A 26,093-nucleotide genomic window follows, 5' to 3' on the forward strand; every position below is an offset into this window, starting at 1 on the left:
TCCTGAAGTGGTGGATGTGGTTCTGTTGAAGCAGTGATCCTGTAGAAAGGGTCTGCTCTTCCTCAGAAGATCCAGTGGTGGCTATGTAGCTCCTGTGCTCTGGGAATCCAGTGGAAAGGGGATTTGTGGTGTTGGGAATCTCAGATTATATCCAGGATGGGATGCTTGGTTCCTCCCTCTGGGTGGAGCATCTCACAGTGGGGTAATGAGTCATGAGGCCAAGTGTTGATTAGGCTCATTAACAGAAGATAGTCCGGAGGGAGTTATCTCTGAGTCAGGCAGCAGGACAATGATGGGCCATTAACAGAAAAATAGTCTGGGGGGAGGAGGCAAGGAAACACTGCCCCACCTGATCTCAACAGCTCCTGAGGATGGTAATAGAACACACTGCAACCCAGGACAGGAGTGCTCTTCCCTCCACCCTGTGCAGGTGCCATCCCACTATCCCAGCAGGATGCACGTTCTCTGCCTGGCCACGTGTGCAGCTCCCACATTGCACAGGCCTGCGAGTGGACAGGGACAGCTTGTGGTGCTGGGATGAGGCTGGATCCCCACGCACACAGGGAACACCTTCACTCTTCCACACATCAGCATCCGAGGGGCAATGTGAGGCACGGGCAGCAGCAGCACATGGGAGGCCAGGAAAGACATCAAAGGGAGTAGGAGGAGGGGTCCAGAGGGTGAGCAAAGGGGAAGAGGAAAGCCAAGGAAAAGAAGAGGGTGCCTGGGAGACTCTCAATTGAAAGGCGAAGGCTCCCTGCCAAAGCAAACAGTTGGACATGGAGGGCTCTCCATGGCTCGGGTTCACTTGGACCATCTGGCATTTATTGAAATTGCCTCCCTTTGTGTTTGCTCCGATGAAGTGGGTTTGTATTCCTGCTTTCTCTCCCTCCTTTCTCCTCTCCCAGGCCAACACGTAGCTTCCGTCCCGCCTTTCATCTCACACATCCTCACAATGGCTGTTGAACAAAGAAGCCCGCTGCAGGGAATGAATCCCAGGAGGAACCAGGGATGGGGAGCAAACGCCTGCACATGGACGGCCCCGTGCATGGCCCTGCTACCCCTTGTCTTACACACTTCCACCGCTTCCCTTGGCCCTCAGTCTGGGAAGGCAACAGACTGAGAGGAAAGATGGAAAGAGAAATCGGAGCAGAAGTTAAGCGGGAGAACAGAAAAGCAGGGAGAAAAAAATCCTTCCAAAAGGTGCAATTGCAAAGTGATGACAGGCTGGTGGAAGGGAATTAGCAGAGAGGAGGGCTCTGTTCACCTCCTCCCCTCCCTGCTCTGCTGTGTGATCAGAAAGAAGCCAAAAGAGCCGTCTTGTTGGGAACTTTGGCATCCGCCGCTCTCCCGCAACGAGGGCGAGAGACTGAAATAATCAACATTTTCTGCAGCACGGAGATGCAAACACTCAAATTCACATCTCAACTGACAGTTTCAGTCAAAATACATCCCCCTGACGCTCCTCAGTTAGAAAAGATTCACAGACTCGTTTCGCGGCAGAGCCTGCAGTCCCAGGCCACATTACACAGCCACACTGCCAGAGTCTGGATTTCCTGTAAGTCAGCAAGAAGCCTCTGAGGCTCGGGATGTGCTTCCAAGGCTATTGCATGGAGCAGCCTTTCCAGTGGTTTTTCAGGAAGCCTGTCCCAGTGGAAAAGGGGAAAAAAACCCACAGAACACAAGCATGAGGGCGGGGAGAGGTTTCAGCCTCTGGATGCTCCAGAGCCAGGACATCATTCTGCACAAGACCCCATCCAGCCAATTGCCACCCCTGTCGCTCCCTGCTCCGCTGCCATGGCCCCGCTGGGGGGTCCATGTGGACTCCAAGGACTGCAGGAAGGAGCTCGGTGGCTCTGCTGGCACAAATTAGCAGAGCTGAAACTTTAGATCAGTGACAGAGCCTCTTCCTCCTGGGAGCAGTAAATTGTGATGCCGGTCCCTAAAGACTCTCCTTGCCATTAAGTGATTAATGAATTCATTAACACCTCTAGGAACACGGGAAATACGACACGGACAGCCTGCCTAGGCTTTGCGAAGTATTTTTCCTAAGGAACAGCAGAGAAGAGTGGCTAATTAAGCTATATGGCCCATGGCAGCACTACTGCGTTTATCCAGAGGGGATGAGCAGAGGGATGAGATTCTGTCTCCTGCTCCTGACCAGCTTTTATTTGACCCATAACGAGATGCTAAAATCAAGGGTTTATTGCTATTATAAACCTTTCATTTGAAGGGGGAAGGGAAAAGGCTTTTTACTGTAATGGCTTTAATGACTTTCCCAGCGTTCCCAGTCCAGAGGTGGAAATGGTCCCAGGGTAACTGGAGGTAAGGAGAGGGGAAGGAATTGCACAATGGCCTCTTCAAATCCTACAGAGAGACTTAATTCTTGCCCTAAAGCCACGGTCACATGCTCCAGCCCATTCCCCTGACAGTTTTATTTACCAACTGTAACATAACCACCAGACCAAACACTCGGGATGAAGTGTGAGCCGGGCTCGGGCTGTGACACCTGCACTAAATCAGGGCCCAGGATCGCCTCCCGCCGTCCCTCAGCAGGACACTCCTGCTGCTCCCACGGCTCCAGCCAGGCTGCTGACGGGAGCCAATCCATCCCCACAGCAGGAGTGACAATGCCGCTGCCCCACATGTGCTTTGGATCCGTGTCCCAGCTCTGGCTTCCCGTGGAGCCTGGCTGAAGCCTTCCATCGGAGCCCCAGGGGCAGCCAGGCAGAGTTAGCTCAGGAAGGGATGGCCACGTTCCCTCCTTTGAAGGGATAAATAGCTGCTACTTGCAGCTCATTTCCCTTCCTTCATCCTGGGCTTCTTTGTCCCTGTGTCCCATATTTCACAGAATCCCAGAACGGTTTGGGCTGGGAGGGACCTTAAAGCTCACCCAGTGCCACCCCCTGCCACAGGTAGGGACACCTTCCACTATCCCAGGGGGCTCCAAGCCCCGTCCAACCTGGCCTGGGACAATTCCAGAGCTGCAGGGGCAGCCACAGCTTCCCTGGGCATTTGCTGTACTGTTGCAGACAAGGTTGGGTTCCTCTCTGCAGTCACCAATGACTGCAGGAATTCTTTCCATAACCCAAGTGGGACAACTTTCCTTCAGCCCTGAACGGCACAGAGAGTTGAGACTGGCTTGTGCCTTTCCCAGTTCCTTGGGAACACGAGCTTGGGCTTCTTCACTTCTGGAACAAGCTGAGGAAGATCCACAGCAATCCAAGAGGACAAGAGATGCTCTCTGCAAAGCACCTTTACCGCTTGAAGGCAGTGGAGGTGGCAGGGAGCCACCAGGATTTCCTGCAGTTGTGGGGGCTTCAGGAAATTTGAAAACTGAGGAGAATCAGGCTGGAAAGACAACTCCATTTTAAAGACAGTAAATTGGGGAGAGCTCAGAGAAAGCCCCATGGAAGATGAAAGGGCAGCAGGTATTGATTTACGCAGGAAGATCAAAAGAGCTATATTTGTATGTAGTAGTTTAGCTAAGTGATGACTAAGTGTTTAACGGGAAGGGTCTAAAGGACACGGACCCAGAAAGGGCCTGTGCAGGGACGGAGCTGAACAGGAGCAGTAGGTTGGGAGAAAAGGATGGGGAAAGAGGCAGATCCCAGCTGCCTGCAAATGTTTTCTGGCAGGAGGATGTGAGCAGCCTGCCGCCACCCAGCCCCAAGACACACATGGCAAACCAGCATCCCAAAGCTTTCCAACCCCATCCCGCACTGCTTCCCAAAGCTTTCCAACCCCATCCCGCACTTCTTCCCAAAGCTTTCCAACCCCATCCCGCACTGCATCCCAAAGCTTTCCAACCCCATCCCGCACTGCTTCCCAAAGCTTTCCAACCCCATCCTGCACTGCATCCCAAAGCTTTCCAACGCTATCCCGCACTGCTTCCCAAAGCTTTCCAACCCCATCCTGCATAGCATCCCAAAGCTTTCCAACCCCATCCTGCACTTTGCTCACTGCAGCTCCACCTCCAATCAGCTCATGCCAGGCCGCAGCATCCAGGAGCACAGGGAAGGTCCTCAAGGGACCTTCACTGGGTGCCCTCACAGCCCACAGTGGGTGACACCAAAGTGACTGAAACTCAGAGTGCTGGGAGCCCTGTGATTGCCCTAACTCACACAGTACCCCAGAACAGAAACAACCCCACATCTCAAATCCACTTCTGAGGGCCCTGCTGTCCTGCTCCATCCACTCCAAGGCCTGAGAACTCATCCCCAGCCTTTGAATTTACTTAAATGTGACTGGAGCTATGGCTTCTTTCCTGGAAGCAGTGTTTGAGAAGATTAACCTGAGTATGGCACAGGAGCTAATCCTTCTGCAGGCTCTGATTGCAGGGGATCTGCTCCATTCTGCCCCCTCACACTGCTCCACCCCTGCTGGGTTACTCAGGATTTACAGGCAGAGGGATGGGACCACAGGCAGAGCAGCAAAAAGCTCTTCTGTTCCTTGAGCTGAGTCAGGCCCAGGTGGGAAAAAGCCAGTTAAAGTGACAGTAATGAGTGACTTACCTCAGCCTCCCTCAGCAGGCCCAGCTTGGCCATCTCTTCCTTGTGCTTCCAAGAGCAGAGCCAGGAGCATTTCAGAGGCTGACACTTTGGAAATCCTCCACAGAGAAGCATCCTGAGTGCACAGGACAGGCAAGAAACACACAGTAACCATCCTGGGTTGTGCAGGGCTGCACAGGGGAGAGGATCTGGGGGCCACGAGCTTCATTAAACAGCTGAATTTTTAAGTTACCTCATGGTCTGGAATCTGCTTGCTCTGCTAAAGCTGAGCTGCCCACCTGAGCAATGCCAATCCAGCCCTCTAGAGAAGAGATGGAGAAGGGAACGGGGAAGACAAGCAGGACAGAGAGAATCTGATAAGAGAGCTGATTGAATCACTCTGTCATTACCTGGGACACTCTGAAAACTTTATGGCCTCTCTTCACAGCCTGAAAATACCCACTAAAAAGCTTTTGCTCCAGGATCTGCAGAGGCATCCCGGCAGTTTAGATCAATTCCAGTGCTCTGCTCTCTGTCCACATCATTGAGCGTTTTATCCACCATTTGCTGCAGTGATTCCCTTTGCTGGGAATGTTTATAGACAGCAGAAAGGGAGGTCACGAGTAAGCAACAGTGAGAACAGGGCAGGTCACGGTGTGGGTTAAACGAGCCCATGTACAAGGGGCAGGATGCATGGCCCCTTATAGAGCCACTAAATACATTTTTCTCACCTTTTCCTATCAAGTGTCAACAAGATCTACCCCAGTCAAGGGCCCCTTGATCCATGTGGCCGAGCAGGGATTCGGGAGGATAAACATCCACACGTGGTTGGACAGGGTGACAACACACGGGCTGTTTGCTCAGCCAGGCACGGGCACTTGACCACAAGCTGCTCACCCCCTCTTCACTGCTGAGGTACATCACTGTGGAAAAATGTAGTCTGATGCAAGGCAGTGCAAGATAACACCTCTGGGAATCAGGAATGCAAATGACAGCGACTTCCAATGTGAGAGATTACCTCAGAAGGCACCGATCGCAGCAGGACTAAAGATGCTGTCCCTGGAGTAAGTGAACATTCATCTGAGCAGGGACAGGAATCAGGCTTTCACTGGACATTTGCATTTTCTTCTTCTCTTACCCTCCATTTTCCCCTGTTTCACCCACATTTGCATGACTTTATATGAAAAAAACCAACCCCCTCCAGCATTTTAGAGGCTGTGAGGGCCCTCGTGCAGAGCATGGCAGTTCTGGGTTTTTAGAGCTTTTCCAGGAGATGTGGGGTGTCCACACAGGGAGGGGAGGCCTTGTAGAGCATTTAAAAGGATTTCATACACACAGCTGAGAGCTGGAAAAATTCTGAACTCAGCTCAGCTTCCTCCGTTTGCCAAAGAGTTGCTTAAAAAATCCCAAGATGTCGAGGCATCAACAAGGAAATATCCTGGCTTGCAGGGGACTTCCCAGGATTTTGACACCAACATGATGAGATTCAATACCTGGAAGCTCAGGTCAGATAAATCCCAAAATATAGTGCAATTCCCCAGCAGGGAGGGACACTGGACACTGGAGGACCTCACGAGGGTGTGGATCCTCCTCCTCAGACACTGCTGCAGTAGATAACTCCTTTACAGCCAGGCTTTAATCCAGCTCCTGGGAGAGGGGCAGAGGGAGCAGGGCTGGATGGCTCAGGGCATCCCTCCGTGCCCCTGCTCTCTTCCTTGTCCCCTCAGCCATGACAAGAACAGGAAATTCTGAGTAATCTGCTGCTCAGCCTTGCACTCCTCATGAAGCTACAGTCCAATCTCACTCCCCAAGACCTCAGGAAGGAATTCGTTGATTTATTTTCCTCCCCCAGGCTCATTTGGCCTGGCAGATGTTGCTTGCTTGTTCTTCATGTTATCTCCTCACCTTCCTCTGAATGGTCAGAGATGGGCTTGGCTGGAGCCAGCACAGCCAGGGTTTGTGGGCGTGCCAGGAGTGGGGGTCACCTGGTTCTGTGCCCTTTGGGATCAGTTGGTGCCACCTCAGCCAGTCACAGAGTTTCTGTGGCATTTAGTGACCATGGTGGGTACCACATGCAGAGTTCATAACCTGCACAGCATGTCCTTTAGTCTGCCAAGTGATCCCACTCCTCAGAACCTTCCAGGCCTGCCCAAATAAACATATGTAAGAGTTGAAATTCAATCTCTCCCCTGCCCTGTCCCCTGGAAAACTCTTTGATGACTAAGCCCATTAGGGGAGGAGCAAATCTCCTGGAAATGTCACAGCTGATCTCTGCTGACCTTATCAAAGTGCAGGATCAATATGCTGACCTGTTCAGAGCAGGAAACCTTAAGCAAAAGCCAAAGAGAAGCAATTAAAGCAGAATTTCAAGAATGGGAGTTGGTGGGGGGGATGGAAATACCCCCTATTCTGGCTCTGGAGAGTGAAAAACAAATGAGCCAAAAGGAACCGTGATGCTGAGAATTATCATCTACATAATTAGTATTTGATAAAGCAGGAAATAAAACATAACATCCATTCATCATACTGACAGCTGCAGGACCACGGCGCCAGGCTCTCGGGAGATGGGGGCTGTGGCTTCAGCAGTGCAGGTACCAATCCTCACCTCCAGCTCAGGGAGTCCAACGTGCCCTGGGGCATGCCAGGGACTGGCTTGGAAGGTGCCAGGCGTGACCCTGTGCTCTGGGCTGCCTGGATTTGAAGGGTGGAGAACCATCAGTGTTGGTGACAGCTACGGAGCTTCCAGCGAATCTGGGGCCTCAGGCACACAGGGACCTTCAGGCAGCCTGGGAAGACACACTGACTTTCCTGACACCTGGAACTCGACCTCCACCCCTCATGGCTGCAGCAGACCCTGCCCTGGCTTTGAACTGGGCAAACTATCACCATTTTGAACAGCTCATCCCACCCTGGAAGGTGGCAAAGCCATTTCAAACAGCCTGGGGCCAGCCTGCCTTGCAGGACAAGTATGGACAGGGGCAAGGAACGGGCCTGGGTACCCAAAAAGATGCAGCCAAAGGATTTCTGGTCCAACACAACCCATCTCAGCTCCTACAGACCATAAAGCAGCACCTCCCCTCTGTGGGTCCTCTGATTTTCCATAAGATGCGAGAGTATTTTCAGATAAACTCGTTATTAACCTTCCCACAGTGAAGAGGCTCCAGAGTGCAAAGAGGAGCTGTGGTTCCCACAGAGGACAATTTAAAGGAGCAGGTGACACTGTAGAAAGAACACTAAACAAAATCAAAGAGAGGGAGATTAAAAGGTAAATCACTTGTAGGACATCTAGAGCAGCTCACTCTACAGGGCTTTGCCCAAAGGAGAGATATTTTCCTTTCTCTTTATAGCAATTTTTAAGATTTACCTTTCCTCACAAGGGTGAACGTGAGGCATTTAAAGGCAGCTTGGGGACAAAACAGGCAGAAGCCAACTTTGCTGACACAAAGAGCCAAGTGGCAGCACCACACACCCCTCCTGCTGTACCGAGCTCCCGACTGCCCACTCGGGGCAGATCCCCATCCACCTGCTGAGGCAGAGCATCTCACTGGGAAAACACTAAAAAATTCCCTTGAGTACTGCCAGTGCCCCAATTCCCACGTGAATCATCTCAGGCTGCTGAGAGGAGCGGGAAGAGCTCTGGTCCCAGCCCTTCCTCCTTCCCTCCCTTTTCATTTGCCATCCCCTCTAATCTCATCAGCTTCTTTTGCCGGCTGGTTCTTCATCATCTCACCTCATTAACCTGCAACGAGGCAGGATCTCAGCTCTCCAGCTGACCATCTTTTCCCAGCACAGACAGAGCCCTGTGTACAACGTCTCCCTCCGGGAGGGGTTTCAAAACAGAGCAATCAAAGCAAGTCTCTGCTGTCCCGGGGAATTCTCTGTGCGCTGGGAGCCTCATCAAACCAGGGGAAAGAAAGCAACAGCAAAATTTAACAGTGCCATCCCTAGCAGCCACAGATGGCTGCAGTTCCTAAATAAGCATTACATTAGTGTGAAGGAGAGGGGGGAAAAAATTAAAGGAAGAAAGGAAAATATAACAGCTGTATCTTAAGCCTGGAGGCTGATGCTAAATCTACGTTTGTAGATGCTTTCAGCACTGGCAATAAAAGTCAAGTTGCTTCCCCGTTAAAGGGGCACTGCTGAGTGTTTTATGCAGCATCCTCGACCTGCTGATCATTTGGTAGGAACATCCTCCAGCTGTCCAGTAGGACGGGGACCTGGGAAAACAGGAGGAGAGGTGTCCACAGAGGAAAGAAATGGGGGAAAGCATTAATATTTAATGGAGTGTTTTACACGGCTTTGAATGGAGTGTTCTGCTAAAAAAAACACCAACAAAAACCAAACAAATACAAAAATCAATAGTGCACAATGGCTTTCAGTGCACTGACAGAAACATCATTCGACCTCTCGTCACTGCTGTCACGCTAAAACCACAGCTCCAACAATTTCCCCAGCCTGGAATTCTGCTGGGTGGGCAAAACAGAGGAATAAGAAATGGGGGCCTTGACTTGAAATCTTGACCCCTCCAAAGCAGAGGAAATCTCACTCTGGAAGCAGGAGCTCAGGTGGGGCTCATGGAATGAATCAGAGAATCACAGAATGAATCAGAGAATCATGGAATGGTTTGTGTGGGAAGGGACCTTCAAGCTCATCCAGTCCCACCCCCTGCCATGGGCAGGGACACCTTCCACTGGCTTCCAGGGTGCTCCAAGCCCTGTCTAACGTGGCCTTGGACACTGCCAGGGATCCAGGGGCAGCCACAGCTTCTCTGGGCACCCTGTGCCAGGGCCTCCCCACCCTCACAGGGAAGGATTCCTTCTGTATATCTAAGATAAATTTCCCCTCTTCCAGTTTGAAGCCATTCCCTGTGTCCTGTCCCTCCATCCCTTGTCCCCAGTCCCTCTCCAGCTCTCCTGGAGCCCCTTTAGGCACTGGAAGGGGCTCTGAGGTCTCCCTGGAGCCTTCTCTTCTCCTGGTGAACACTCCCAGCTCTCCCAGCCTGGCTCCAGAGCAGAGGGGCTACAGCCCCTGGAGCATCTCTGTGACCTTCTCAGGACTCACTCCAGCAGCTCCAGGTCCTTCTGATGCTTTGGCTTCCAGGGCTGGGGCAGCTCTGCAGGTGGGGTCTCACCTGAGTGGGGCAGAGGGGCAGAATCCCAACCCCTTTCCTGCTGCCCACGCTGGGGCTCAGCCCAGGGCTCGGGAGGTTCTGGGTCCCAGTGAGCACAGTGGGGTCACGCTGAGCTCCTCATCCCCCACCCCCACACGTCCTTCTGCTCAGGGCTCTTCAGGGAAATCTCTGCTCCCAGTTGAGGGGATGCTGGAGATTTTTCCCCATGATCTGGGAAGGAAGCCATGGGTTTGCTGCCAGCAAAGAGCACAGCTGACACAAATTTTGGAGGAGCAGTACACAGTGACATGACTGGGCCTCCAGCACTGTGCAAGAGCAGCACCATGGTCCTGAGTCACCTTCACACTCATGACTGTGCCCAACCCGCAGCCAGCTCAGCCCAGCACTGAGAGGAGCGTTCTCCTGAGGCAGAATCCCTCTGTGGAGGGGTAGGAGTGCCGAGGATCAGCTGTGGGAGCAGCCCAGGCAGCTGCCAGAGATGCACCGTCATAGACAGGGACACCCCAACGCACTCCCGATCCCAATCTCCCAGCTCTCTGACACACACGTGTGCATGCCATCAGGGATGAGGTCCTTGCAATCTCACACATCCCTTCTCCTCTCCTTTGCTTCTCAGAGGTTTCGTTTCTCTCACGTTCCCATCAGTCTGTGACAAAATGCAAAATTACCCCCACCGTGTCCGAGCTGTGGAACCTTCTGCCTCCTCCTGACCTGTTCAGCGTTTTCACCACATCCATTTATTTTTATTACATTTCATCAGAACAGTGATGTCCTCTAAGCTGCTTGGGTTCTTCAGCAACCCATGGCTACTCCCTCCCTCACACACATTGCAGATTCTTCCTGTTTTGCTGTCATGTTCCCTCTCCATCCCTGAATTAGCTACGCCAATTAATTACCAGCCCCTGGGACTGCCCTTAGAGCACAGGCCCTGAGGCTGAGGAGCGAAAGGGATGTTATTACACAAGTGAGCAAGGTTTGGCTGCTCTTACCTGAGCTCCCTCGGGATGTTCCATCAGAATGTTGATTTCCTGCAAAAGGAACAACTCACCTGGGCACGTCAATGCCAACACGTTCTTGTTTCTAAACAAAAAATTACCCGAGTGTTTTGACAACATCAAAACATCATGTTTCATTATTTTGAGGGCATGAAATACTTTGATATTAATTCTAAAACATCTTTTCACTTAGAAGTTTCTCTTATAAGCCAACTGCTTTAAATGCCAAAATCAACTCAAAATGTGTAAACAATTTTTAATGGTTTCACAGGGACATCTCAGGACAAAGAATATGTTTAAATTAAACTCCATAATTTTTCCCTGTAATGGGAAATGCAGTTCTTGCTCACATCTAGACAGCAGCACAACATCTTGGTGGACTCTGATGTAACTGGAAGAGCCCACCCAGTAGAGATGGGTAGTGGGGCTAACAAGGAATGCTGGAGGGCATGGAAAAATCCAGGCTGAGCCAGGAGAGGAAAGAGGCAGAAGGATGAGCTGGGAACAACGCTGCAGGCCAGGGAAACGTGAATTTGTGATGCCAGGTGAGGTATTTGCCCCTGGGCCAGCTTTCAGGGAGTTTGTGATGGGAATGGAGAAGCTGCCAAAGGAGGACATTTCAGAGCACTCATTTCAAGGACAATCCACAGAATCCTTTCAAATCCTATCAATTAGTGAAAAACCCACCCTGGAATTTCCTTCCCTCTGAAGCAGACTCCCTGCTGTGCCAGTGCAGAGCTGCATCCTGGCGGCATCAAGAAGAGCTCTGGAAGCATCATCTCCATCATTCCGAGCTGCTCCGAGCCCAGATCACCAGAGAAAGCAGATCAGTGCTGGGTGTCTGGCTGGGAGAAAAGCTGGAGCCATGCTCTGAAGCACATTAATTGCTTATTAATTACCCCATTCATCACAGTGACACCCTTGTCTGCATTCCCAGTGGCACCCTTGCCGTTGGCTGGGACTGTCACACTGCTCTGGGTAAGCTGAGGAACTTCTGCTGCCTCACCTCAGACCCTCCTGCATCCCAAAGGGTGGAAAATAAACCCAAAACCCCCACGCCTTCACGAGAATCCCAATGACAACATGGCAGGTTGGAAACTTGTCCCTCAGTGGGAAATGCAGAAGAGAGAGGACTTCCAGGACGAGGATGCTCCCAAGCCATCCAAGTTTGGGATTCATGGTGCAATTTGAAAAGTGTCATCTTACGGAGCCCATCCAGGGCTTTGCTGCAGCTTCCCACAGGCAACTGCAAGTTCCCATTAAATCACAGAGAGCTGTAAACCAATCACCAGGGAAAATTTCTGTTCCATCACCGGTGCTTTTTCTTTATTTCATTATTTATAGCACTCTCTGATTTCCAGCAACTTTTTTATTATAAAAAAAAAATTATTTTCTTTGTCTGAAAATTGGTATAAAAAGAAATCCATCTCTCAGCCATCATTTCTCTTAATGATGTTTACATCAGCAGATGGGGGGGAAAAATCACTTTTTAAACAGAATTTATTACCCGCTGACCCAAAGCTTTCCCATACATCACTGTGCTTTCACAAAGTTAGTTTCCACAGCAACGTGATGTAACTCTCCAGTGTGTCTGGGAGCTGCTGACGTTAACTCTTCCATTCCTATCCATATTTCTTTGTGATGGGATACCTTGGCCACATGGACACCTCAAATCTGGATCACAGAGTCAGACTCCTGAGTTGGAAGGGACCCACAAGCGTTATCCAGCCCTCAGCTCCTGGCCCTGCACAGATACCCCAACAATCCCATCCTGTCCCTGAGAGCGTTGTCCAAATGCTCCTGGAGCCTGGCTCAGGAAGAACTCTGGCTCTGGGAAAGCTCAGGCTCAGGAGTGCTCTGCAGATAGGGACATCTTTAAGCTGTCTCATTTAATGAGGCATCAAAGTAACAGCTTCAAGCAAGAGGGAAAGGCTGCGGGCGTCCTGGGGAAAGGCACCAGCTGGGCAGGGGTGGCACAGAAGGAAGGAGATGGGTGTCTGGAGACGCTCACCACAAAGTCATGGAAAGGCTTGGGTTGGAAAGGTCCTTAAAGATCATCCAATTCCCAAAGGCAGGAACACCTGCCACCAGACCAGGTTGCTCCAAGCTGGCCTTTTCACCAGAAAGCAAGTTTATCACCAGGCACAGCAGGAACGCCTAAACCCTGTGAGAGATCTTCCTCCAGGCCCATCTTCTCCAGCACCAAGGCCGGATGCTGAGAGAATCTGGGAACAAAATATAATACAGGGTTCTTCAGAAAAAGGCTTGGTGAAGGTGGACAAACAGACACTTAAGCCTTCAAAACAGTGGTGAATTCCTCTGGGGTGAGCACCTTGTGCTGTGGTTCATCTCCTCGCTGAAACTTGGGGTAGGAGCGCCCAGAGAGCGGGCCTTTCCTGCCTCTGAGGGACCACACGTGCATGAACCGCTCCAGAGCGCTCTCCAGCAGCAGAATGAGTGCAGAGCAAGCAGCACCAGCATCCCGAGGAGGGGAAGGGCTCAGCACAGCACCAGGAAACTCCCCAAGGATCTGGCCCCAGGCCTTGGCCCCACAGCTGCAGCCCAGAGTCAGGCCCCGGGTGGATTTAGCATCGAATCTGGCCTCTCAGCAATCAAGGTTCAGCTCCAATAGAGACAGTTGCACCTATCACTGCATTTATTGATTGCCGGGATGTTGATAAACAATTGATTTTTTTCTGCAAATGCCACCTGGAAGGAGTTTTATGCCTCTCTCTGCCGGGAGCGAGCGATAGCAGGAGCCTAACAAACACAGAACACAAACTATCTCCTGCTGGGGCAGATAATTCCTGCTGGCAAACAGCTGAGTAATAGCTGGAAGCTGCTTCTACTGGGATTTGGGAGTCTACCATGGTGGGAGATGGGAAAGGCATTTACTCAGTGCTTTGGCTCGGATATCAGAGTGTCACACTGGCACCTTATCGAAGGAATCCAACATCTCCAGCCCCATGGCTTGAGCCAGTTACACAGCAATAAGTGATCCACCTGAGGAGAGATGGCAATCGGCTCTCAGCACAGGCCTGCCGGAGCTCAGAGGCCAAAGAGAAAAAGGCTGTGGGACCGTGGGAGGTGTGTGACAACCCCCAGAGACAAGTTGTGCCGAGGGGAAAGCAGCCCCACGTGAGCCTTGTCAGGAGAATGTCACACGGAGAGCTCCGGAGTCAAAAAACAACCAGGCATTTCAAGGGGACAAGAGAAATCCAAGTTCCGTGGGTCTGTGGCTCCCTGAGGGTTGGGGCCATATAGCAGATTAGAAACCAGAAATCTGGGAGCAAAATGTTATCCAGGAATTGGGGTCCTTCAGGAAAAGAGGAGCATGTAATGAACTTCCCCCGAACTTGGGAAAACTTTAAGTGGCATTCACAAGAGACAGCAAAGCAAAAGGGCACGCTGGAAACCAGGCCCTGGCAGCTCTGATCTCCCCAGACAGCCTTGGATGCTGCAGAGTTCTGCTGTGAGAGTCCTCCATGGAATTCCAAGTGTACTGTGGATCTGGACTTCTCTCTGGACATCAGCCCTGTGTGTGCTGCACAAAGACCACTGACATAGCACTGCCAGGGTCTACAGAGGCAGAACTCCCTCCCAAACCTCCTTCTGCTCTCCCTTCAGCACTTCTAAAAAGCCACACAATGGCCAGAAAACATCTCCAACATGCACAGTATGGAAGGTGCTTCAAAATCTGTTCTCCACAGCCTGGAAGGATGCAGGGAATCCCTGTGCTAAACCACTTCTCACCTTTCCCAAAGCACAGAGCTTCCCAAACCCCACAGCTTCCTCAGTAGCACCAGAAAAAAAGGGCAGTCCTTGTCCTCGTCTGCCTGACTAAAAGGATTTGTGGAATTTAAAGGTGTTTTCTGAAATGAGTCTCCACCCATAACTGCACTTTGGCTGGTGTGTCAGCTGTGTGCTCACCCCCACAATAATTCATCAGCAAACACCAACAGCTTTGGGAAAGCTGACTCAGGAGACTGAGACCTTATTTAGCCAAAAACACTTGCTCTGATTGATTTTTTTCCTGAAAACAATTTAAGCTTCCTTTTCTGCATTCTGTGTGGCAGCTCTCACACAAGTTCAAGTCTCCAGCAAAGCCGCTCTGTGATAAGAGGCATCAGTTCTGCCAAAAATGATCCGAGCCCCATTTGCAGTGATATGAGCATACATTGATGGGGTTGCCATCATTATCAGAGATGAGACACAGGATTAGGATCATTATCAAATCAGCCTACCCGTGCCATTTCCTCCACTTACCTTACAATCCTCAAGTCTACCAGAGGAGGTTGACCTTTATATCAAAAAATGTCGAGCAGCCTATTTATTGGAAAGCTCCAAATTAGATGACCAAGAAGGAGAAAGCTTTTCCAGCAGCGGCTCCCACCCCCATCAGCAGGATCGGGGAGCTCCAAAGTGCCAGGAACTGGCGGTAGGCTCGTCGGGATAGTCTGTTTGATTGAAGGAGATGTGCTGATCGATCAGGCAGCCACCCAGGGTGTTGTCCAATTCCTGCCCAGGACTGGGAGCTCCATCCATCCATCCATCCATCCACCCACCCATCCATCCACCCATCCCTCCATCCACCCATCCATCCACCCACCCATCCATCCATCCATCCATCCCTCCATCCATCCATCCATCCATCCATCCATCCACCCATCCATCCACCCATCCATCCCTCCCTCCATCCACCACCGGAGCTGGCTGTGCCAGGAGGGAGCGGTGCATGCAGCGGGGCTTTAAAATCCCGGCCTTTCCAACAACCCTGGCTCATGGAATGAGGGGAGCTTGGGATTGAGCTGGCAATGGGAAGCCTCAGCAGCACCACACCCTGTGGAGGACCGGGGCACGGGGCTGGGAAATGGGCCACAGTCCTTGGAAATGGGCCACAGTCCTTCTCCTGCTCAGGGATCTTGTGAGAGGAATTGCAATGGCTGCAGGACTCCAGAGCGGGATGCGGATGTGTGTCCCACATCAAGGACAATCCTTTCCCAAAGCTTCCCATACCCATTGTGTGGGTCAGGCTAAAGCTCAGCTCCAGGTCCAGCAGTAATGTGAGACAGTGCAAATGGCTCTGTTGGAAAGAGAAAACCAGGATACACAACCCGTGGCCGTGACTGGAGCTCTGGTGGGTGAGCAGTAGGAACAGCCCCACACACACTTCCAAGGCTTTGGGATGACAGCACCCAGCCACCACAGCATCTGGGCAGGATTTCCCCGTGATCACCTGTCCATCCTCAGACTCAACATCCCATTTCCAGCGATCCTGAGGTCTCACACCTTACCCACACTGTTGCAGAGCTGGGGCCACTCAAGACCTTGCCACCCACACTCTGCATCCTCCCGGGCTGCTCCTGCTCCTTCCCAGCCTTTCCACCCAGTATTTCTGCTGGAGGGATCAGCCATTGAACTCAGCCCCAAAGTCCCCCTGGAGTCCAGAGGAACATAAACCAAACCCAGCTGCTCTCTGCTGTCACAGCCTAAGTGCATTAATGTCTTTTTATCTCCGTGGGGGCACTGTGGCCGCCCCCTGTTTCCATGCGATTGGTGTTAATAAAATCTCTCTCTGCCGAAGTGACGAGGGAAGGATCCACTTCACTTGGCAGTTTTTATCTGCATTGAAATTGGAGTGCAAGCCTTGTGTTCCATAAACCCCTCCGTTGATAGCTCTCATCTGCGACCCTCCTCCGAGACGGGCTGATTATTCCTGAAGAAAACGTCTCTATAAGGCAGCCCTCAGCTCTGGCTTGCTATCAGCAAGTCAGCTCTGAAACACTTCTTTCAGCCAGCCTGGGTAATTTTCACTGCAAAATTAAAAGGAAAAATTGTCCAGAGACAAAGCATTACACAGAGCACATGGGAAATAAGATCTGGAATAGATCTGGAGTCGTGGCCAAAAAGCGGTTAGTTTGGATTGAGGAGGGAGCCCTTGGAGCTGTGAGGCAGCAGCTGAAGGGAGACCTGAGCAAATTAAAGCAGCTGTTACAGCCTCCTTTCCTCCTCAGCACACGTGGACGAGGGAGGACAGGAGCTCTGAGCTGTAGCTGAGCCCAGGTGTCCAAGCTCTGTGGGAAGAAGAAATTCTAAGGAAATAGGTGGGAAAGAAGAGGAGAACCAGCTGAGCAAAGAGCACACCTGAGTGGAAAGCCAGCAAGGCTTTGTGCCTGCCTCCAGCAGTGGGAGGTGGGAGGAACAACTCCGGGCTTAAAGGTCCTGAGGTGTGCAGAAAGCTGACAGCGTGGAAGGCAGGAACAGCGATGCTGAGGAGAGCCGGGTAGGAGCATCCGCTCAGGATGCCGTGGAGATCGGGCTGCATCCCCTGCCACCCCAACAGATCAAACACGTGTGTGTGTGTCTGTTGGGGTGCTGGGGGTATTGCTGTACCCCATGTGCCACCTTCGTTAAGCCTGGATGGCGAAGCAAAGCCCTTAAGCCACTTGGAAGCTGACCTGCATGTATTTCACCAGAGCCTTGAGGGTCTAAAGACCAAGGAAAGACACACTCCCATGGGCTTCTCCCATCTCCCCAACATCTGCCTTTTCCTACCTACAGAAGAGCTTCACCCTGCTCAGATTTTTCTCCGTGCTCTTGAAGTCCCAGATTCATCTGGTGCGTCTTTGGTTTCACACAGTGCCTTCGTCGTAAATCACTCATTCAGTTCTAGATTGATATTAACCATTTTGCCAGAAGCTCCTTATCTGCACAAGCTGCCGCTGAGCCCAACTGGATCTGTCCACACCAAATGGAGAGAAATTATGAATGTGCTTCATCAGTCAAGGCAGGGAAAGTGATAGCAGTGAGGAGAGACAGTAAATAAGGAAAGCATCCACCGAGTATTTCCAAAGTAAATCAAGTTACGGGAACAATTATAGGAAATAGAGATTTTGTCTGCAATTACAGTCCTGTTGCTTCTCCCATCCACACAGACAGTTATGCAGCATCAAAATGAAGAACTGACTTGCATTTTTAAAGTTTCAGGTTATTTTTTTTTTCCCAGCTGGGAGAACAGGTTTGAATCTCCCTCCCTCCTAGCCCCATTTAGCCAGCTCTACTGAACTCAGCTGTAACTTGAATATTCGATTCAAAATCAGGGCAGAGCTGAGGGTACTGATGAAACCCAGCCAAGATCCCCCCAGCCCACAGGTTCAGCAAAGCTTTTTGCAGCAGGTTTTGGCCAGGAAGAAAATGAATGCAGCCCTAAAGCCCTCTGTGCTCAGCAAAGCCCAGCTGGAGGAATTCATTAACCATTTTCCTGGGGCCCTTTTCCTAAGTCCAGGTTGTAGCAGGTGAACCCCGCCCTGCCCAGTCTGTGTTCAAGCAATGACAATAATGATTTCTTGATATTGAAAAAGGATAAAACCTTAACTGGCCCTATCTAATTGGTCATGGAAGGCAAACAATTATAGACTGGGATATGGAAGGCGGCGATTCATGGAAGTTTTACAACTAATCTAATTAATAATCTTCAATTAATTTACTGCTGCCTCTTAAGAGGTGAAAAGGAGGGGTGTGAGTGCTGTGGATGGAGACACAGCCCAGCAGCTCTGCCAGCCACAGGGTGACAGCTCGACCTTGTGAGTGTCACCGCTTCCTGGGAATTCTGCTTCCAAATCCAACCCCTGCTGTGAGCATGGGGGGAAGAAGCAGCCCCCCTCGGAGATAAGAAGTGACAATAAGTGCCAGAGAGTCCTGATGTGCTGGGACACGTGGAGACAGAAGCCAGGACAGAAGGACACGTCTCCCTGCGAGGCGCTGGAGCGGAGCAGCCCAGCAGGGTCTTGCCTTCAGCCAGGACAATGCCCTTGGAATGCTCTCCTGCCTGTTAAAATCTTGTCTGCTTCGAGCTGCCTGCAACCCTTTCCATCCTGGCCAGAGGCAAACCCTGGGCAGAGACACACCAAGTGCAATAAATATCGATTGTGCCCTCGGGGTGGAGTTTGTGCAGAGTTCATTGGACCTTTCCATCCCTGCACATGGATTTTTCCACGTGGCAGATCTGAGACGGAGACTCCTCAGCCAGTCCGGCTTGCAGGAAGGGTCTGACTCCCCACAAGACCCCAGTCCTCGCTGTCAGGGCAGGATTTGAAGGAACAGGGATAAGCTGAGTTTCTGTCACTGCCGCCAGAATGAAAGCAATGACCTGCACAAGGTGGCACTGCCTCGAGAGGATCCCAAACCCTGCTCTGGGTAGGATCTTCCTCAGCACCACAGCCTGGGCTCCCACCCTCCTCTCTCCTACCTGGCTGCATCCTCCAGTCTCCTGTGCCTTGGTCGAAGTGCCAGGGGGACAACACAGGATCTCACATCACTGCCTCATTATCCTAATCATTCTAATCACCTCATTAGGCACCTCATCGCTACTCCAGCTCGAGGACAGGGGTGAGGTTGCCTTTCCCACCATCAAGCTCATCTTGAGAGCAGGAGAGGGACAATCCTTCTGGATATGCAGAGAGCCTCTAGAAGGCAGAAAGAGAAGCCAAAAGTGGCTGGAAATCAGGGATATTGCAGTAAATAATGCAGGATCAGACACACATGGCAGTGCCGGCCTACTCCCTCTCAGAGCTTTCCTTCCTGCTAAATGTGTCCAGTTAAAACAGGGACTAAAATTAAAATAGAATTGCTGTCCTGCAAGAGTGGGGAAGAGCTTTTATGTCTTTCTCTCTCAAAAGTCAGACAAAAGGTCAGCAATTCCTAAAATCTGTAAAACACACCGTAAAAAAAAAAATAAAAATAAACCAACAGAGAAGAAATTTGATCCAAGGATTATGGTGCTCCAATCCAAACCAGGGCAAACTTCAGCTCATCTGAAAATCCCACACAGCAACTGCAGCTTCTAATTTAAAGAGAATATTTTAAACAGCCCAGATTTGCTGCCTTTTTCTTTTCTTTTCTTTTTTTTTTTTTAAATCAAATGAGAAAATTAAAGTTTAAAAATCCTCCCTGGAAAAAAAAAAAAAAAAAAGCAGTTTTTCAGTGGAAAGCAGCTGAAATGAAAAATTCTTTTGCAGGTTTTCTCTGCAGAGGAAAAGGCATTTTTCATTGAAATGGATGCAATCTGTTTTCTCTCCTGATGAAAGGGAACAGTGCTTCTGGACAAATCCCTGCAAAGAGGACAGTCCATGCCAGGGCACAGAGCATCTCCAGGCTTCTCCCCCAAACCGGCCCTGGCAGAAACCCTTCAGTGCTGCACTGGCTCCAAACTGCAGCTTTCATTTAAAGCAAAGAATTCCACTCCACTCAAAACAAAGCTCTTCAGTTTGGATTTTTCCCAGTGGTTTTGTTGTGGTTTTGAAAGTGAAGCTAAAATCAACAATTACAGAAATTGCTATGCCTGTGTAGTGAGCACAGCAGTGGAAAATTCCCATCCAGCTCTGGACTCAAACTCAGAGCAGATCCTGCTCGCAGGATTGGATTTGAAGAGCCAAATGGATTTTCCTCTGAGCTACCAGGAAGCACTGCTGAAATATCCCCTCCTGCAATAAACCCACCCTGCTAACTTCCAGCAAACACCCCACCCTCAAGAGGGATCATGATTTGGCCTCCCAAGCAAGGCAGGGGTGCCCTACCAGCGCAGAGCCTTGTCCCTGGAAGTGCTTAATTCCATATGCTTCAGAGGATAGAGGAGGAAAAAAATAATTAAAAGGCTCTTAATGCATCTGGCCAATTAAATAAAGCTGTAAATGGCAAGGAAATAATTCCTTGCTGACCCCTGCAGCAATCAGCTGCTGACCTGCAGCATGAGAATTGATTAGCGCTATCTTAGTGTGGCTTGTATAACTACAAATGTTATTATTGGCCATAAAATCAGCCAGCCCTTTATGCAGCCCATTGCTGGCATTTGGCTCCCTGACCTCCCCAGCCATGAATTTTGCCAGCTGGAAGGAGCTTCCGGCTGGAAGGAGCAGCTGGAAGCCTTTCTGTGCTTCCCTGTGGACCTGGGGGTGGTTTCCAATGGTGGGCAGCGCCGTCCCAGTTTGCCCCAGCCCAGCCCTCAGTGAATTTGGTGCAGTGAGGGGTTAAGTGCCCAGAATAAGCTCAACCTTACAGCTCTGAGCTGCTGCTGTCGTTCTTCACCACAGCCCGGCCCAGGCTTCCCTCAGCCCCTCTCACTCCGTTAATAACACGCTGTCAGCACCAGGCTGAGTGAAATCCTCCCCTTTTCCTCAGAGACAGCAAAGCTGGGGTGGGATCTGCCCTCGTCCTCGTCCCCAGGAAAATCCCATTTTCCTGGCGCAAGTGCTCACTCAGCACCTGCCCTGGAGCAGAGCCCCCTGGCCAAAAGCTGCTCCCAAACACCTTCGGAGCTGATCAGTAAGGAACTGCTGGCTCTCTCACAGCTCAGAGACATCTCTCCATCTGTCATTCCTCTTTCCTCTTCCTCCCTCGACCGTTTGTGCTGGGCTGGAGGCACAGGAAACCACACTTGGTCCCCAGGAGCTCAGAGAAGCAAACTGGCAGGTGACATTAGGAACAGGGAGCAACTTCTCTCTGGGCAGAGCTGGAGCTGTGGGACCTGGAGGCCTGAGCTAGTGCTGACAGCACTGCTGTGGCTGCATGGTACATTCCAAAAATCTGGATAAATCCGATGACTTTGGGACCTAAGAAGTGTGGAGGGCATCTCAGTAGAGATACGAGAGTTGGAGCCCAAAATCTGAAACCTGTGGTGAGTTTTTATCCAGTTCAACCCCTCGAGACTGTCAGGGGGTGGGTATTTCCTGTGTCCCAGAAAAACCCTGAAGCCACAGGTGTCTGGAAAGGGGTTGCTCTACGGCAGGACACAGAATGCCATCACCTCAGCCATCACTACAGCCCTGGCAGAAGGAGGAGCAGGGAATGTTAGGAGTGCTACCAAAACTGGGGATGCTCTGAGGACGTATTTCCATTCAGACTGTGTTGAGAAGGAAGTCTGAAAGAGGAACAACCAGTCCGGGGCACCAGCAAAGCCCAGCCCGGTGCTAAAAGCTTCCCCAAATGATACCAATGGTCAATGTACAGGTTTGATGCCTCTGGGCACCAATGGCAGAGGCCAGACTAAAGCAACCCACCCTGTTTTGCGTACAGCACCAGAGACCGTCTTCAAACGAGGAATCAAAGATGATGCAAAGGGATGGTGAGGCAGAGGCTGGAGGAGTTGGGAATTGCACCCGCTTTCCAGCTTTTCCCGGAGGGCTGGAGAAGCTGGGAATTGCACCCGCTTTCCAGCCTTTCCCGGAGGGCTGGAGGAGCTGGGAATTGCACCCGGTTTCAGCTTTTCCCGGAGGGCTGGAGAAGCTGGGAATTGCACCCGCTTTCCAGCCTTTCCCGGAGGGCTGGAGGAGCTGGGAATTGCACCCGCTTTCCAGCCCATGTGCCTCTCCAGAGCCACTTGGGAGTCTGGGAGACACCTCTCCTGCTCAGGGGAGCACGTCTGAGCATTCACAGCCTCAAAACAAAGCATTTCTTCCCAAAAGGAAAAGAAGGAGCGGGGAGAGAAGCAAAAGGAAGGGCGGGAGGGGAAGGGGGACAAAAGGGAAGGGGCAGCTCTGTACTCCAGCCCCAGCCCTGCCTGAACTGCGCTCGCCTGGAAACTCCCTGGCAGCTGGTCCCTGTGGAGAACCGGCGAGGGAGGGAAGCTTTCACTCACCTGCATGGCTGAAAAAAGCCTGAGGTGCTGAGGCCTCTTAGAAAGGCGCCTGTGCTCGTGTTTAACGTGTTCACCTGACCAGAGCCCAGAAAGGTGGGTGGGAATATCAGCGTGGACATGTGGCATCCCATCCCAGCAGGCTCCTGCTGCAGCCCTTCCCTCTCAGCCTGTGCTGCTCAGGCCCTGCACAGGGAAGGGCTCAGCAGGCAGGATTCACACAAGCCACCTGCTTTCATGGGATTGCTCCAAGGAGCTCCCTACAACCTCCAGGCAAGCCAAGGATAACCTGCAGAGCCTCACCTGTCCCCTTCACCTAAAGGAAGGGAAGGAGGAGCAGGAATTCCTAGCTGGCAGTCATCCAGGTTGGCTGTCAAAAGCCTGGAATAAAAAATAACCCGCATTTTGTTGGTTGCATCTCTCCCAGCCGGTGCCAGATGCCCCCAGTGTTTGGGCAGGGACACGTCCCATGGTGGCTCTGCAGTCGGGGTGGTGGGTGCCAGGAACAGAGAAGAGAAAAGGAAAGGGAATAAACACAGCAAAGGAATGGCAGTGAAGGGAGAGGAAGGAGTGAGTGGGCACAGAAGCACGAGGCGGGGGGGGCTGAGCTAATCCATCAGAGGAACCACTCAGCAGCTGCTCCTGCCTTCACCCCGAGCTTTGCCGGAGCTTTGGCTGAGTCCAACAACAAATACCCACTGTACCAGGGAGATTATCCACATTTAAACAAGCAGGAGGGAAGCAAGGCCTGAACTGAGCAACAAATGCCATCCCTGAGGACTGAGCAGGGCATTCCAGATCCTGGATGCTGGTGCTGGCTGCACATCCCATTGCTCAGCCCATCACGGGGAGCACCCGACCAAGGCTCTCCCCTCTCCCAAGTGTGGAGGTTCAGGACTAGGATGGTGCAGCCAAATGTGGCATCTGATGCAATGTTTTTAATCACATCCACAGGCTCTCTATTGCAGCTTGTTTTAATCACAAATGGCTGCACTTGTGAGAGCTTTAACGTGTTGGTTGCTTTGGGGTGAAAAGGAGCAGAATTTTGGTTCACGTACACACAGAATCCCAGAATGGTTTGGGTTGGAAGGGACCTTAAACTCATCCCATTCCCACCCCTGCCATGGGCAGGGACACCTTCCACTGTCCCAGGGTGCTCCAAGCCCCGTCCAACCTGGCCTTGGACACTGCCAGGGATCCAGGAGCAGCCACAGCTTCTCTGGGCACCCTGTGCCAGGGCCTGCCCACCCTCACAGGGGAGGATTCCTTCCAATATCCCATCTAAATCTACTCTCTGGAAGCCATTCCCTGTGTTCTGTCCCTCCATCCCTCATCCCAAGTCCCTCTCCAGCTCTCTTGGAGCTCCTTTGGGCCCGGGAATTGTCTCCCAGCTCTCCTTGGAGCCTTCTCTTTTCCAGGCAGAGCATCCCCAGCTCTCCCAGCCTATCAGGGCCCAGATGAATGCAGCAGAAATGCCTCTACCTGCCTAAAAGAGCCCCTTGGAAGAGGAGCACACGTAGAAAAGCAGAAGATTCAGTAATGAGCTGGTGCTGAAAACCCCCTGAACAAGTCAAGGCAACAAATGAGCTGCTGCAGCCGGAGTTAAACATCATAAACAACCCTAACTCTGCCTTCCCTTTCCAGGCAAAAATCAAACCTCTCGACAGGCCTACAAGCACGGCGAGATGCTTGCAGGAAGATGCAGGTTTTGAGAAGTGGTGTACGGATAACAGTACCTTGGATAAAAAATATTGAATTCCCCTGATTAAATCTCTGCCGGCGAAATCCCTCGTGCAAAACTCGTGGTCAGCTCTTCTTGTTCTGCCTCCCCTCAGCTAAAATGCATCACCCATACCAAGGCAAGACTCCAGGACAGAGATTTCAAATAAATGTAAGGGTTTCTGGAGTTTCCCAGCCAAGCAGCTTTCAGGATTCAGAATTACGAACCAAGGGATACTTCCCAGAGATTCATTAAAATCCTTTACTTGGACCCCTTAAAAAGAACCTCAAAACAAAGAAAAAAAAAAAGAAAAAAAAAACCCAAACAAATAAAGGGAGAAGAAAAAAAAGAAAATACTGTTGCTGCATAAGCAGGTACAACTGAAATGGACGAGTGTGTTCAATTACAGCAATTATTTAAAGTTCTGCTCGTGTTTCTGTGTCTCTTCATCCTCACGGATGCCATGAGAGCATCAAAGAACACAACTAACGTGTCACACATGGTGCCTTCTCTTACCACCTCTCCCACACACAGGGAAGGACAATTGTGCACTGCAGTGTTTTCTTCCAGTGTGATTTTGATTTGGAGGGGTTGTTCTTCCACTTCCTGCTATTTTAATCTGACACTTGACTCAAAAGAGGGGCAAGGTATCCCACTCCTGCCAGAGGAAAAGCCAAAATGTAGCACTCTTGTGGCGAACACGGAATTTTTTGCATGATGCCACCTTGAATCATTTTCTTCTTGTCCTTTCAGTAAATACCCTGAAGGAATAAACACACCTGAGGCTGAACAAAAGGGCTCCAAACTAACACGTAACAACCTGGTTTTTAGGAGGGTTGTGCGAGCCCTTGAAAAAATCCAATAGTCTCTTGACTTAATGCTGGAATCCACTAGAGCAGGTTTTTGTCTCGCTGTGCACGTTCCCATCAGGAGGCTGTAAATACAAACACAGGCACGGGAAGCACTCACAGGCATCCTGGATGGAACATTCAGTTCTGCCCCAGTGCCCCTTGTATAGGACACGAGGCACCGGCCCAGTTCAGGCTCTCACTGCTGGCCCACATCTGCTCAGACCGTGTCAGGACAGGTTTTATGTTGGGCTGACTCCTTTTCCTCAGCCAGTATCAACTATTCCATGAGATTGGGATAACTGGGCAGAGGTGGGCCAACATTGCAGCAGCTGACCTGAACCCAGAGCTCGTGAGAGGCTTAACCAGAGGTTCCCAAGTCATGAAACCACAGCTCCCAAAACCAAATCCTCCTGAGCCTTTACCCCTTAACTTTGTTGGGCTTCCAAGAGATGAAGAGAATAAATGGCACATCGTGGAATTATTAAGCTTGGAAAAACCCTCCAAGGCCATCGAGTCCAAGCTGTGCCCAATCCCCACCTTGTCCCCAGCCCAGAGCTCTGAGTGCCACGTCCAGGCATTCCCTGGATACCTCCAGGGATGGGCACTCCAAACCTCCCTGGGCAGCTCCTGCCAAGGCCTGAGCACCCTTTCCATGAGGAAATTCCTGCTGCTGTCCACTCTGAGCCTCCCCTGGCCCAGCCTGAGGCCGTTCCCTCTCCTCCTGTCCCTGTTCCCTGGGAGCAGCGCCCGACCACCCCAGCTGCTCCCTCCTGTCAGGGACTTGTGCAGAGCCACAAGGTCCCCCCTGAGCCTCCTTTTCTCCAGCCTGAGCCCCTTTCCCAGCTCCCTCGGCCACTCCTGGGGCTCCAGCCCCTTCCCCAGCTCCGTTCCCTTTCCTGGACATGCTCCAGCCCCTCAATGTCTCTCTTGCACTGAGGGGCCAGAGCTGGGCACAGCTCTGCCCATGTGACCTCACCAGCCCATCTGAGCTAAATTATCTGTGTAAACATTGGATGTGCTGAGCAGTTTCAGGAGATTGCCCAGAGCAGACCCAGCCTGGTCACTCAGCTCTCCCGTCTCAAAGGCCACCAAAGATACACCAGGTCATTCTGGGCACAGCTGAACTCACAGAGCAGCACCTGGCACCACATGCAGACGTTTTGGTGGCGCTGCCATGGAGCAGCACACAGCATATTTTCATTTCAACTCATTGCTTCTAGGCAGGAAGCATTTGTAATTTCCTCCAACATTAGGGATAATGTTAGCCCCCACACATG

General features: G+C 51.3%; 2 long non-coding RNA genes across 6 annotated transcripts in view; both read right to left on the reverse strand.

The window, feature by feature from the left end:
- Window positions 1-333: 333 nt before the first annotated feature.
- Window positions 334-26,093, reverse strand: part of LOC104696705 — a 34,700-nt gene continuing 8,940 nt past the window's right edge. For 3 of the 5 annotated variants that reach the window (XR_753079.4, XR_005602664.1, XR_753076.4), the window contains one exon: window positions 16,220-17,354. This is a non-coding gene — a long non-coding RNA (uncharacterized LOC104696705). Of the gene's footprint in view, window positions 1,120-4,514; window positions 8,708-16,219; window positions 17,355-26,093 lie in introns of those variants that run through there. The other 2 variants (XR_002048099.3, XR_005602663.1) reach the window with 2 other exon arrangements.
- LOC104696704 lies at window positions 11,915-15,176 on the reverse strand. The gene is made up of 2 exons (XR_753075.3): window positions 14,883-15,176; window positions 11,915-12,841 (listed from the first exon to the last, which is right to left on the reverse strand). It is a non-coding gene; the product is annotated as an uncharacterized LOC104696704 (long non-coding RNA).

Source organism: Corvus cornix, chromosome 9, assembly GCF_000738735.6.
Source record: "Corvus cornix cornix isolate S_Up_H32 chromosome 9, ASM73873v5, whole genome shotgun sequence".
NCBI classification, from domain to species: Eukaryota; Metazoa; Chordata; class Aves; order Passeriformes; family Corvidae; genus Corvus; species Corvus cornix.